This window comes from Lipotes vexillifer, unplaced genomic scaffold (assembly GCF_000442215.2).
Source record: "Lipotes vexillifer unplaced genomic scaffold, Lipotes_vexillifer_v1.1 scaffold190, whole genome shotgun sequence".
NCBI classification, from domain to species: Eukaryota; Metazoa; Chordata; class Mammalia; order Artiodactyla; family Lipotidae; genus Lipotes; species Lipotes vexillifer.
Genome location: NW_006794958.1, coordinates 2,552,142 through 2,565,833, shown reverse-complemented (window position 1 = coordinate 2,565,833; position 13,692 = coordinate 2,552,142).

The window sequence follows — 13,692 nt, the reverse complement described above, 5'->3', positions numbered from 1 at the left end:
AGTAGGGCAAAGCGTTGGGAAAGCTGAAGAAAGTTAGCTGCAGAAGACTTTTAAAAATCTTTCTTAATCTTAAAATTAACTAATTTACATATAGTCAGCAAAGAATCTGGAATAATATGAAGAAAAAACAACAACAAAAAACAACTAAGAGATATACATTTTAAAATTCCATTACTTTCCTTATTAAATAATTTAGATACTCTGTCTAGATGAGCACTTGTTGTAAAGGAGATTGAATCACCATTAAAATATCTGTATTACTTAATCTTTAAGAGTCTTTTCCATATAAAGTATACTTGGAAATATTTTAAATAATCTCTAAAGAATTGAATATTAGAACTAAGAAATTCTCATTAACATGCTTCTGTTAACCAAATGTCATATCTGGTACTGACTGCAAGCAAGTTAAATGAGAAACTGTCACACTTGACGTATCAGATCTAAAGAAAATGTCTGATGTTACTGTGAACTTTTTTAGAGTACATAAATATACTAAGAAACATTCTGACTTTTCCATTCAGATGAAAGTTAGAAGCATATCTGTCACTTACACTATCCATTATCACCTCCTAATACATCTAGTTTCTAGGGCATCATATTTTAAGTTGCTTATACCCAAGTGTGCAAGAGTACCAAAATTAATCAATGATTAATATTTGCTTCCAATTTTTGGCACTTGTCACTACACAGTTTATAGATGGTTCATTGCTATCTGTTTTACTTTTTTTGTATTTTACCAATTTATCTTGTGGATTGTCTGTCATATGCCCTAAAATATGTCTCATGAGGACATGTTTTTCTTCTACTTTGATCATAGCTTTATTCTCAATGTCTATAAATATGCCTGGCTAAGGTAGATTCTCAACAATTATTTGTTGAATGGAGTGAATTAATCATTCCTAGTTTGGAAATTATACATTACACATCCAACCACCAAACTTTTTATTCAACAAATATTCATTCAGTATCTAATATGATCTAGGTATCCTGATACAATATAGAAATACATGAATGAGCTTGTAGTCTTGTCCAAATGTCATTAGTGAAATTTATGGAATTTTATCACTATGTATCGTGCAAAACAGACCTTCAGATTTGCTGTATAATGAAAACTTTTAAAATAGGATTCCATTCTGGATTAGTGGATGCTTTCTATTTCAATGTAAGACATGTTGCCTGACCCTGACAAGGCTTATTAAACCATTCAATTGTCAGATGGAGTCCTTCTGCCAACATTTGAGTGTTTTACCTACAAAGAGTCAGCTGTTCTGATCACAAAGCTATTTCTATCAATTGTAGGTGTTATACATATAGTTTTATATTCTATAGACCAATGATATACGGGTATAAAAATAATTCAAGTTGATCTTCCTATAGTTTGGATGGTTCTGAAAGTTGCATAAATGTGACAAAATAAAAACATATTAAATTAGGTATGGGTAAGAATGGGTAAAAAGCAAGTTTAAAAAAAACTGTAAAGTGATATCAGATGAGTGTACTTCTCATTCTGTTTTAAGAAAAATCTGAAAATTATATATTAAACTATTTTAAAACATATTGAAACAAGGCACATGTGTAAAATTTTTATGATTCTCTGAAATAATTTCTACCATATGCAGATATTTTGTATGGTGCAAAAGAAAGACACTTTACAGTATGATGGACATGAGTTAATCTCAACTGTGCCATTCATAATCTATGAGGATCTATATCAAAATAGCTAATCTCATGGTCTTTAGTTTTCTAATCTGTAAAATTTTGTTATGTGTCATGAGATAAAGAACATAAAATAAATGGCAAAACAAGGTCATTCAAAAATTGAAAGATGACATCACAAACATTTAATACTTAGACATTACCAACAGTAAAAGAAAATTTTAAATCCCACAAAGTGCTTACTGCACTGAGAGTCTTCATCTTTGTTTCATGACAAATATTTCAGAGATAGATCAATTTATTTCTGGTGGTTTGACTTTGATGGAATGGTTAAAAGTTTATTTGGATTAGGGTAAATGTTGTTTCATATAAGCTCGTTTCCTTTGTTTAGTTATGAATATCTTGGTTTTGCTGGTGTGATCCAAATTGCCTTTTCTAATTAAGATTTTAGTTACTGAATGCATGTTGAAGTACTCCAATGACATTCATATAACTTTATATATTTACTGTTAAATTACTTATAAAAACTGTAGCCTATCTAGAATACTCAAATATTGGATAATACAGAGAGTATTACTCAGTAATAATCGAAAGAGGTAATATTCTAACTTCATGGCAGGTTAACAAAATTCCACAGAATCACATATCAAACCTGAAAATTTTAAGACCTATTTTGCTTCTCAGGTGTGTTTTTCTGGGCTAGCCAATCATAATATTTGTATAAAAACATAGATATAATGTGTATAAAATTATTAGTTTTTATTTTATTTGCAATTATAACTCATTGTTAGAAGTAGCCAGGGCCACACACAGACATTTATAACATGACAGCAGCTACAAGGAAAAGTGATTCGATTATGACAGTTTCTCTCCTACCTGCTCCTATCCTGCTTCTCTAGAAATAATGACCTTAACCTTAAACTTCACATGGCAGGGTTTGTTTGTCACTCTTGCTTTCTACTTGACAGCAGGGGAATTATTAGAACCAGTAATGTATCTGTATTGATTGTTAAACTTCAGTTCTTGTAGAAGAAGTATAATTTTTTTCCTGCTTTCCCAATTTCTGTATATTTTTTCTCTAGATCAACCTTAATCTGGTTCTCCATCCCTCCCTATAATTTTATTAGCAGCTCTGGATCAACACCATTTCAGTCAGTTATTTTCTGTGGTCTAAAACATAAGAATAAACAGAGGGTTCTCTAAAGGAAGTAGACTTAGTGTAGTCTTTGCAGATGAGGAAAAGCTTCCAGGAAAAGGTGACATCTAAACGGATGAGGCAAGGTCAGAATGGCCATCATTAAAAAGTCTATGGTTAGGGCTTCCCTGGTGGTGCAGTGGTTGAGAGTCTGCCTGCCGATGCAGGGGATGTGGGTTCGTGCCCCGGTCTGGGAGGAACCCACATGCTGTGGAGCAGCTGGGCCCAAGAGCCATGGACACTGAGCCTGCGCGTCCGGAGCCTGTGCTCCGCAATGGGAGAGGCCACAACAGTGAGAGGCCTGCGTACCGCAAAAAAAAAAAAAAAAAAAGTCTATGGTTAGAGGAAAACATAGGCAGAACACTCTATGACATAAATCACAGCAAGATCCTTTTTGACCCATCTCCTAGAGAAATGGAAATAAAAACAAAAATAAACAAATGGGACCTAATGAAACTTACAAGCTTTTGCATAGCAAATGAAACCATAAAGAAGACCAAAAGACAACCCTCAGAATGGGAGAAAATATTTGTAAATGAAGCAACTGACAAAGAATTAATCTCCAAAATTTATAAGCAGCTCATGCAGCTCAATAACAAAAAAACAAAAAACCCAATCCAAAAATGGGCAGAAGACCTAAATAGACATTTCTCCAAAGAAGATATACAGATTGCCAACAAACACATGAAAGAATGCTCAACATCATTAATCATTAGAGAAATGCAAATCAAAACTATAATGAGATATCACTCACACCGGTCAGAATGGCCATCATGAAAAAATCTAGAAAAAATAAATGCTGGAGAGGGTGTGGAGAAAAGGGAACACTCTTGCACTGCTGGTGGGAATGTGAATTGGTACAGCCACTATGGAGAACAGTATGGAGGTTCCTTAAAAAACTACAAATAGAACTACCATATGACCCAGCAATCCCACTACTGGGCATATACCCTAAGAAAACCATAATTCAAAAAGAGTCATGTACCAAAATGTTCATTGCAGCTCTATTTACAATAGCCAGGAGATGGAAACAACCTAAGTGTCCATCATTGGATGAACGGATAAAGAAGATGTGGCACATATATACAATGGAATATTACTCAACCATAAAAAGAAATGAAAAAAAAAATGTCATGAAGAACATAGGGGTAAGATGGGAATAAAGACACAGACCTACTAGAGAATGGACTTGAGGATAAGGGGAGTGGGAAGGGTAAGCTGTGACAAAGTGAGAGAGTGGCATGGACATATATACACTACCAAACGTAAAATAGATAGCTAGTGGGAAGCAGCCGCATAGCCCAGAGAGGTAAGCTAGGTGCTTTGTGACCACCTAGAGGGGTGGGTTAGGGAGGGTGGGAGGGAGGGAGACGCAAGAGGGAGGAGATATGGGAACATATGCATATGTATAACTGATTCACTTTGTTATAAAGCAGAAACTAACACACCATTGTAAAGCAATTATACTCCAATAAAGATGTAAAAAAAAAAAAAGTCTACCCTTCTCTGCTGCATTCAAAATAATTTCTACCAATCTATCTTTCAGTTCACTAATTCTTGCTGTATCTAGTAAGCTATTTAGCCTAAATTTGAATTGTTCTTCTTAATTTTGTTTTCCATATATTTATTTCAAGAATTTCCTTTTAGTTCTACTTAACTAAATGCTGTCTGTTGTTTTCCATATTATCTTATTCTTGCCATAGATCTCTGTTATTGTTATCTATTTGATCACTTTAAGCATACTTATTTTAAGATCTCTTCCATATTTTTCTATTATTTGCTGTTTCTGTGCTATGAGTTCTCCAGTGCATTGCATCTGTGACCTTGCTTTGTGGCAATCTGTTTCTTCATTTTATTTGGTAAGTTCGACTTATGAATTTGTCTTTTAAGAAATTGTTCCCATGGAAGTCCTGCATGCCTTCATGTGAAGATACCTCTATGGAATTGTTTTATGGTTGACTCTCCCTGTGCTCTAAGAGTTTTGCCAGTACTGAATTAGTTTTCTGTTAATTTCTCAAATTGGCATCTCCTAGCTTTACACATTAAAGGATTTGGTTTCATATTTCTCTGTTCTATTTTCCCACCCACTGTAGTAGTTGGCCTCTATGCCATATCTCTAGTACAGTGGCAGAGCTTTGTAATCTTATTTTCAAAGTTGGGTCAGCTTTTCTTGGTTCATGATTTTATGTAAAAAGCTCAGAAACAGCACTTCACATTGGGACTGTGGCTGTAATTCCTGTATCCACATTCAGCCCTTTATGTGTATATCTGGTTCTGACACCCACATTGAGAAGAGGAGAAAATAGTGCTTCTTGCTCTGGTTTTGAGTTCTTTATTTCTAGCATTGAAAGTTTTCTTTAAATTTGAACGTAATGTATTTTAAAATGTTTAATTATAATTTTTCTAGCATTTTAAAATAATTTGAGTGAAAAAGTCCTAGGTTAGCTCAATCTATTATATAAATTGTACATTGAGACTTATTTTTATTTTTTTTTTGCGGTACGCGGGCCTCTCACTGTTGTGGCCTCTCCCGTTGCGGAGCACAGGCTACGGACACGCAGGCTCAGCAGCCATGGCTCATGGGCCTAGCCGCTCAGCAGCATGTGGAATATGCCTGGACCGGGGCACGAAACCGTGTCCCCTGCATCGGCAGGCAGACTCTCTACCACTGCGCCACCAGGGAAGCCCGAGACTTATATTTTATTGTATTATTTTGTGTTTGTATTCTAAAATTTGTTGGAGGAAGGAAGCCTTAAAAATTGATGGGAATACTTTGTATAGGGTGAAATCTAGAGGGATTCTTAGGTAACTGGATACACACATTAAATGAAATCCTCCCTCCTTCAATCTTTCTGTCATGGATGAGAAGTGAAAATAACGTTTTTGAAAATAATCACCTGTAGATGAGTCTCAGCCACTTTGTGGCTCTGGTCCATTACTGACCACATTTCTCACTTTTGTTTTATTTTTGTTTATTTAGTTGGTTGTTGTATACTCTGGAAAAATATACAAACATAATATTTTCCTGTAAATTGATCCACTGCAATGGTGAATGGTTGGATTAAAATAGTTGAAAGACAAAAAAAGAAAAAGTCTACAAATAGCAAATGCTGGAGAGGGTGTAGAGAAAAGGGAACCCTCCTACACTGCTGGTGGGACCATAAGTTAGTACAGTCACTGTGGAAAACAATATGGAGGTTCCTCAGAAAATTAAAAATAGAATTACTGTATAATTCCAGCAATCCCACTCCTGGGCATATATCCAGACAAAACTATAATTCAAAAATATACATGTACCCTGATGTTCATAGCAGCACTATTCACAATAGCCAAGACATGGAAACAACCTAAATGTCCACTGACAGATGAATGGATAAAGAAGACATGGTACATATATACAGTGGAATACTACTCAGTCATAAAAAGAACAAAATAATGCCATCTTTAGCAACATGGATGCAACTAGAGATTAGCATACTAAGTGAAGTAAATCAGAAGAAGAAAGACAAATACCATATGATATCACTTATATGTGGAATCTAAAATATGACACAAATGAACTTATCTATGAAACAGAAACAGAATCACAGACATAGAGAATAGACTGTTGGTTGCCAAGGGGGAGGGTGGTGGGAGAAGGATGGATTGGGAGTTTGAGATTAGCAGATGCAAACTGGCATATATAGAATGAATAAACAACAAGGTCCTACTGTATAGCACAGGGAACTATATTCAATAACCTGTGATAAACCATAATGGAAAAGGATATGAAAAAGAATGTATATATATGTATAACTGAGTCACTTTGTTGTACTGAAGTAATTAATACAACATTGTAAATTAACTATACTACAATAAAAAGTAAATAAATTGATGAGACAAAATTATCCATTAAAGTGTCTTCACTATTAAAAAAAAGTGTTTTCATTGTAAGGATCATTTTTCTTTTAGTAAACGTAAATACCAAAGTGATTGTCATTTGCTGAGTCTGTTATACGTCAAACAATCACCTCATCACTGGGTAAGTACCTTCAGAGTAGGAACTACTTTTCATAGATAGAAAAAAAATTAGGGGCCTATTGAGTCAACATGTATCCTTCCTTATAAAGAAGAGTGTCCCACATCCAATAACAAGCATTCTTTACCAATATGCTTTTAGGTATGGGTGAGTGATTAAATTGTATTTTATGACATCCTAAAGCATTTCATAATTTATACAATAAAATTGTAATTATAGGATTTATCAGTTATTTCCATCTAAATATGCCATGATGAAAAGCAAAAGCATCACTTTTTATTACTCTGCTCATCACCTTTTATAATAAGAAGTCTTCAGAAAATTAAGGGAATTATTAACATTGTGCTTATTCTTATAACATTATAGAAAACTTTAGTAAAGGTCTAGTTATTTTATCCAGAATCTCTTTAATCACAATTGTTCTAATATGACAGAAGTGAATGCTAGGGTAAAGATCTATATTTTTCTCTTGTGAATAACAGCAATATTGACTGGCAATGCTTGTCAGTATTTCCATTGAGCTGAAGCAGTAAATAACTTTTTTATTAGAGGCATTAATCAAATGCAATGTATCCACATTTGACTTGTACTTATATATGAGCTCCATGAATATTTAGATATCATTATTTTTAAATATGTAAATAATTGCAGTGAAACTGAATATTAAGTATCCCTAGGTAACATCTACAACTTTCAATACATAATTAAATTTATGAAGAGGAGGTTTGGAATTTGACTTAGTTAGGAGATTGATTTGCATAAAATATGGCTGAGCCCTTCAATATTAGATATAAAATATTATTTTATTCACTGTTTACCATATTATTGCCAGAATACAACAGAAAATGTATTCAGAATAAGATGCAATACTGAATCATGATGAAGCATTTTAAATCGTATCACATTCACCATGGTCATATATATTTTTAATATTCTTAAATATATTTACTTTTTTTTCAGTAAAACGTACCTTCTAAGAGGATATGGAAAATCTCATGGTGATTTTTCATGGGGAAAAGCTCAATACCACCTTTCACATATGGTATATATAAAATTAACAATTGGTCAATAGACAGATACCTATAAAAAAAGCTTGTGGCAAATACTCCACAAATGTCAGGGTGAAGGAAATGTGGTGTTTTATCTTTGTTTCCCTAAACTATAAGAACTGCTGGAGGAAAAAGAAGAGGACAAAAGTTATAGTATTATTGAATAAGTAGTCAATAAATGACTTATGCTCAAATGACTAAGGTGAAAAGAAGGGGGTGGGGAGAAGAATGATGGAGAGTGAAAGAGGGGGAGAGAATCTTGTTGACACCAAACACGTTTGATTTTTAAGATGATGGTAGAAAATTTGAGATTTTGTACATCTGCTCACAAATAATTAATTTGTTGTTTTTAAAATACATTAATCCTCTCTAGAAAAGATTTAAAGTACAACTCTACTAGATTTTGATTAAATCCTCAATGATAAAGGACATATGTCAGATGTCAGTGTTTAATAAGGACAGTGTTTACAATCCAGTGACAGAGAAACAGTAAATTCAGGGCAGTAAAAAAGGGCAATTGAATTATGGATTCTAGGCTACATAAAATATTCTAATATTATCAATGCTTTGGGATTATTAAAAAGTATCCATATCAGAGAAAAATATCTGTGCAACCTTGAGACTACATTCACCATTCATTCTATTAATCGCCAGGTAAGATTTTATTGAGTCCATACATCAATTTTTTTTTTTTTCTAATTTCTGAAACTAGTTGTTTTGGGACTGATTGTTCCTAAAGGCTCTTATTCACTTGCTTGCCCTGTCCTGTTAATATAAATAATTAAAGAAATTTGTGTGTGTACACTGCTCTTTACTTTTAATATACTTGTCATTAAATGTAAAATAATAGCAATAGATCAAGAAACTCTGTAAGATGAGAAAACATCATTATGGAATTAAATATTTTCATGAAATGGGTGAAACAACTGTTTTTTAACTTTGAGATAACAATTCACCCTTCCTTTCCTTTTATTGGGGGGATTAATATTTCATTATATATGAAAGATCCCACTAAGATTATGTGTTACATATTTATAAGAATCCTGTTTGACCACACATACATACATGCATGCATAAATTTTTCCTATGAAGACCAAGAGATACAGAATAATAAAAAGAAAATATTTTTAGGATTGATTGATAATTTGTTCTGAGGAGAAAATAAAGGCAAAAAAAAAGTGAGAAATGTGTTATTAATAATTTTACTTAAAATTTATTTAATTATATGAGTTATTTTAGAGTTGAAAAAGTCATCTTTATTGTGTTCAGTGGTCCTAGCATCCTCTTGCCAAAATACAAATTCTCATAGAATATCAAGATGGAAAGAAAGAGATACAAAGAATGTTAAAACATAGGACTAAAGCGTTTTGTCTGTTAATGATATATTGAATGTGTGTATGAGAGCAAATACTTAAACTAATGAATATTTGCATTTTAATGTTTAAAATATTTGGAATTTGCTAGTTGAAAATAATTTAATTTTGATATTGTGATTAAACTATCCTATTATTTTGATTTGATGTTGAGTACATGACTATACATATTGTCCAAAATCATAAAGTGTATGCTTAAAGTGTGAATTATACTCTATTAAATAATGTCTCAATAAAAAAATTTATAAAATGTAAATTATTTCAAACATTCTCTCATAGATCAGATTCTACATATGTTAACAGGAAGAATCTTTCAATGCAAATAAATTGCACAGAATTATTGATTTTACTATTTGAATAATGACATTAAAATTAACTTTAATTTTTGAGAAATAATTTAAAAATATTTTTAATATTTAAAATACTGTATATAAGGAGCTTCCCTGGTGGCACAGTGGTTAAGAATCCGCCTGCCAATGCAGGGGACACGGGTTCGAGCCCTGGTCCGGGAAGATCCCACATGCTGTGGAGCAACTAAGCCCGTGCACCACAACTACTGAGCTATAGAGCCCACGAGCCACAACTACTGAGACCGTGTGCCACACGGTCTGAAGCCCACATGCCTAGAGCCCATGCTCCACAAAAAGAGAAGCTACCACAATGAGAAGCCTGTGCACCACGACGAAGAGTAGCTCCTTCTTGCCGCAACTAGAGAAATCCCTCACGCAGCAATGAAAACCCAACCCAGCCAAAAATAAAAATAAATAAAATAAATTAAAAAAAATACTGTGTATAAGATTCATGTTTCAAAGATCAAACTATTGACTTACTGTAAGTTAGGTGATGATTTTAAATATTTGTATAGTAAATGTATTTGTATAATTTTTTTCCTTAAATACCAAGATCTGTTACTTTTCAATAAACTAAAATATTAAATATCAGGGATAGTTTCTTGACTATCATATTCATCTAATCCTTCTCAGAATTTTATAGCATCATTACAGTGTTAATTTTTGGAATTCTATAAAATATAGTTCAATTTTATTTAGACATTATCTCAAATTTAGAGAAAATTGCAGCAGAGAAACTTTAAAATATTTTTCTGAAGTATCTGAGAGAAAATTACCCATATGATGCCTCAGTATTTTTATTTATATTTCCCACATACAAGAATATTATCTTATATCTTTAGTCTTTTCTTGATTGTAAAGATCTTGACATTTCTAGACAGTTTTGTTGTTATTGTTTGTTTTGTGTTTTTGTTTTTCTTTTTGTTTGGTTTTACATAATGTCCCAAATCTGAGTCTCTTTGATACTTCTTGTTTAGAATACTTTTCATGCATCTTTGGAAGGTATATCAGAGAAGTGATACTGGGTCCTAGCAGCATCCCCAGGGAAGAAGTTTGACCCACTTGGGTTCTGACACCCTGTTCTAGCTATGTCTGGCCATCACCTTCTGGCATAGAAGCACTTACTAACTTCTTGTGACCCACTATGACCATACCTTTACCACCACACCAGCACAGGAGTCTGTCTGCCTTATTTAACCCTAATTAGTGGCTTTAGGCTGATTCATTCATTAAGGGAAAAGAGGAGGAAGAATAAGAGAAAGGAGAAATGAAACACATTTTAAAACTGTTAATCAGGTTTAATTTACATAAAATAAAATTCACTCATATTAAGTGCACAGCTCAGTGAATCCACCACCACAATACAGCTGTAGCTTATTTTCATCATCTCTCCCAAATTTTCTTGTGCTCACTGCAGTTGATACTGTCTTCTTGGCCCCAGTTACATGGAAAAACTGTTCTGCTTTCTGTCCCTATAGTTTTGCCTTTTCTAAAGTTGTCTGTAAATAGAATCATAAAGTATATAATTTTTTTCCCATCTAGCTCCTGACAACTGGAAATACGTTGAGATTAATCCATGTTATATATACCAATAGTATTCTATCGTTATCCCTTCACCAAAATTTGTTTATTCACCAGTTGACTGATGTTCTGATTTAGGATATTAAGATGAATGTTGTTATGAACACTTGCATCTGAATTTTGTGTTAACATGTTTTTATTTGTTTTAGGTTGAACTGGTAGGTTATATGGTAAATATATTTTAAACTTAATAAGAAACAAATTATTTTCCAAAGCTGTAGTACCATTTAGAACTTCTCCAACAATGAATGAATGTTCTAGATGTTCCACATACTTTCTAATAATTAGTATCGTCATTCTTTTAAATTTTAGCTATGCTTCTGTGTGTGTAAAGGTATCTCATTGAGTTTTTAATTTGCATTTCATGAAGCCTACTGATCTTGAGAAATGTTAATGTGCTTATTAGCTATTCTTTTTATACTAAATTGACTTCAAAATTTTTTGTCCTCTTTTTATTGAGATTTTTGTCTCATTGAATTTTAAGAGTTATTTGTATACTTCTGTGGCCAGATGATTGGTTAGATGTTTTACAAATTTTCTGCCTCCCAGTGTGTACCTTGCCTTTTCATTTTACCAATGATGTCATGAAATGCATACATTTTAATTTAAAAAAATTATTATTGATTGATTGATTGATTCATTCATCCATGCTTGTTGTAGGTTAGGGGTCAGTGTTGGCTGACAGTCTGCACATGTCTTTTGTTCACTGCCTTTTTGTATCTTATTTTCTTATTCCTTGGAATATTAAGCATCCATACTCGGAACTCTAGTAGACATTTTGTGACCGTGTACAAATAAGCATAGAATAAGGGTGACTGTGAAGAAAGAGTCTGGGCTCTTAATAACACTAAAGTTCTTTAGTTCTAGCCCTGGACCATCACCTTTATGTTTCTTTTTATGTGGTAAAATTAAAACCACTAATTTTTTCAAGCTACACTTTTTCAGATCCCATTGACAGAAGTTAGAAGCAATTCCTTGCTGATGTACTATGAAAATTTTTTTTTAATTATAATTTATAAAATACATTTCCTTTTGAAAAAATTACAATTAACATTCTCTTGACAAAATATTACCTTACATTAGTAGTGAAACTACTTTTATCAGATATTTATTGGATACTTAAATATTGAAAATTAAATATTGAAATATTTATTCATATACTAGTGAACTAGTGATGTTTGTGGTAAATCAGTATCAATAAAGTACAGAAATATACATTTTGGGGTTCCCTATATCAATTGTGGTAGTTGTAATAAAATTATATACATTGGTAAAACTCTTTAAATATACACTCAAATAGAAACAGTGAATTGAATTGCATACGATTTATACCTCTATTGAGCTGCTTTAAAAATCTCATGTGACTTTTATGAAGGATTTAACATTGAGTCACTTATTCATATAAATGAATTCTAGATACCACAAATATGAAAATCTATTGGCTGAAAGAGAAATTTACCAAATGCCACTTAATTTTTTTTTATATGATAAAGTAAATATTAGTCAAACATATGGAGTATGTGAAAGTTTTGAAACTTCAGCTTTGGTTGTGCCTATTTTAATGGCTTACTATTGTGAATATTTCTGTCTTTTTTTGTAGAACAAACTAAGCTCATTTAAGGTCGATGGTGAAACTGTCAGCTGTGAATTTCTTAACTTCATTATTCTTTCATATCCTCTGTGAGGACAATCTCAGTTTATATTGTATCATTCAATTGAACTTTGTCCAAGAAGTTACCTTTATTTATCTTGAAAATTGTTTTCTATTGGTGTAATATTTGTCCACCGCAATGTTTCGGTTTCGGATTGTTGGGATGGTTAGTTTTGAAATTCGTGAAAGGACAATAAAATTCAGATAAGTATAATAATATTATCATTATTATTTGTTTTGTTTCAGCTAGTCATACTTCACTGCAGCATATTTATTCTAGAAATTACCAGAGATGCTATATATGCCAAATCTGCATGTACTCTAAAATGTATTTAACTAGGCTGTTGCTACCGGAGCCAGTAACAGATTTCCTTTAGGGTTAAGAGGGCTGCGCTGATATCTGACAGATGTGTGTAGTGATTCTTCATATTCCAATCAGTATTTGATGCTTTTGAACTTAATGAGTATATGCCTGCATGCACTGCTTTTTCTGAGACTTTAGAAGGAAAAAAAGAAAATAAAAACCCCAAACCTCACAAACAAGAAAACTATGCATTTTTATCAGCTTGCTTAGAGAAACAGTCTGACACACTTTATTTTCATTTTGCGTCTGTCAAGGTAAAGTACATGCTCCAGGGTGAGAAAAGAAATGGGGGAGGGCTTCCCTGGTGGCGCAGTGCTTGGGAGTCCGCCTGCCGATGCAGGAGACGCAGGTTCGTGCCCCGTTTCGGGAAGATCCCACGTGCCGCGGAGCGGCTGGGCCCGTGAGCCATGGCCGCTGAGCCTGCGCGTCCGGAGCCTGTGCTCCGCAAATGGGAG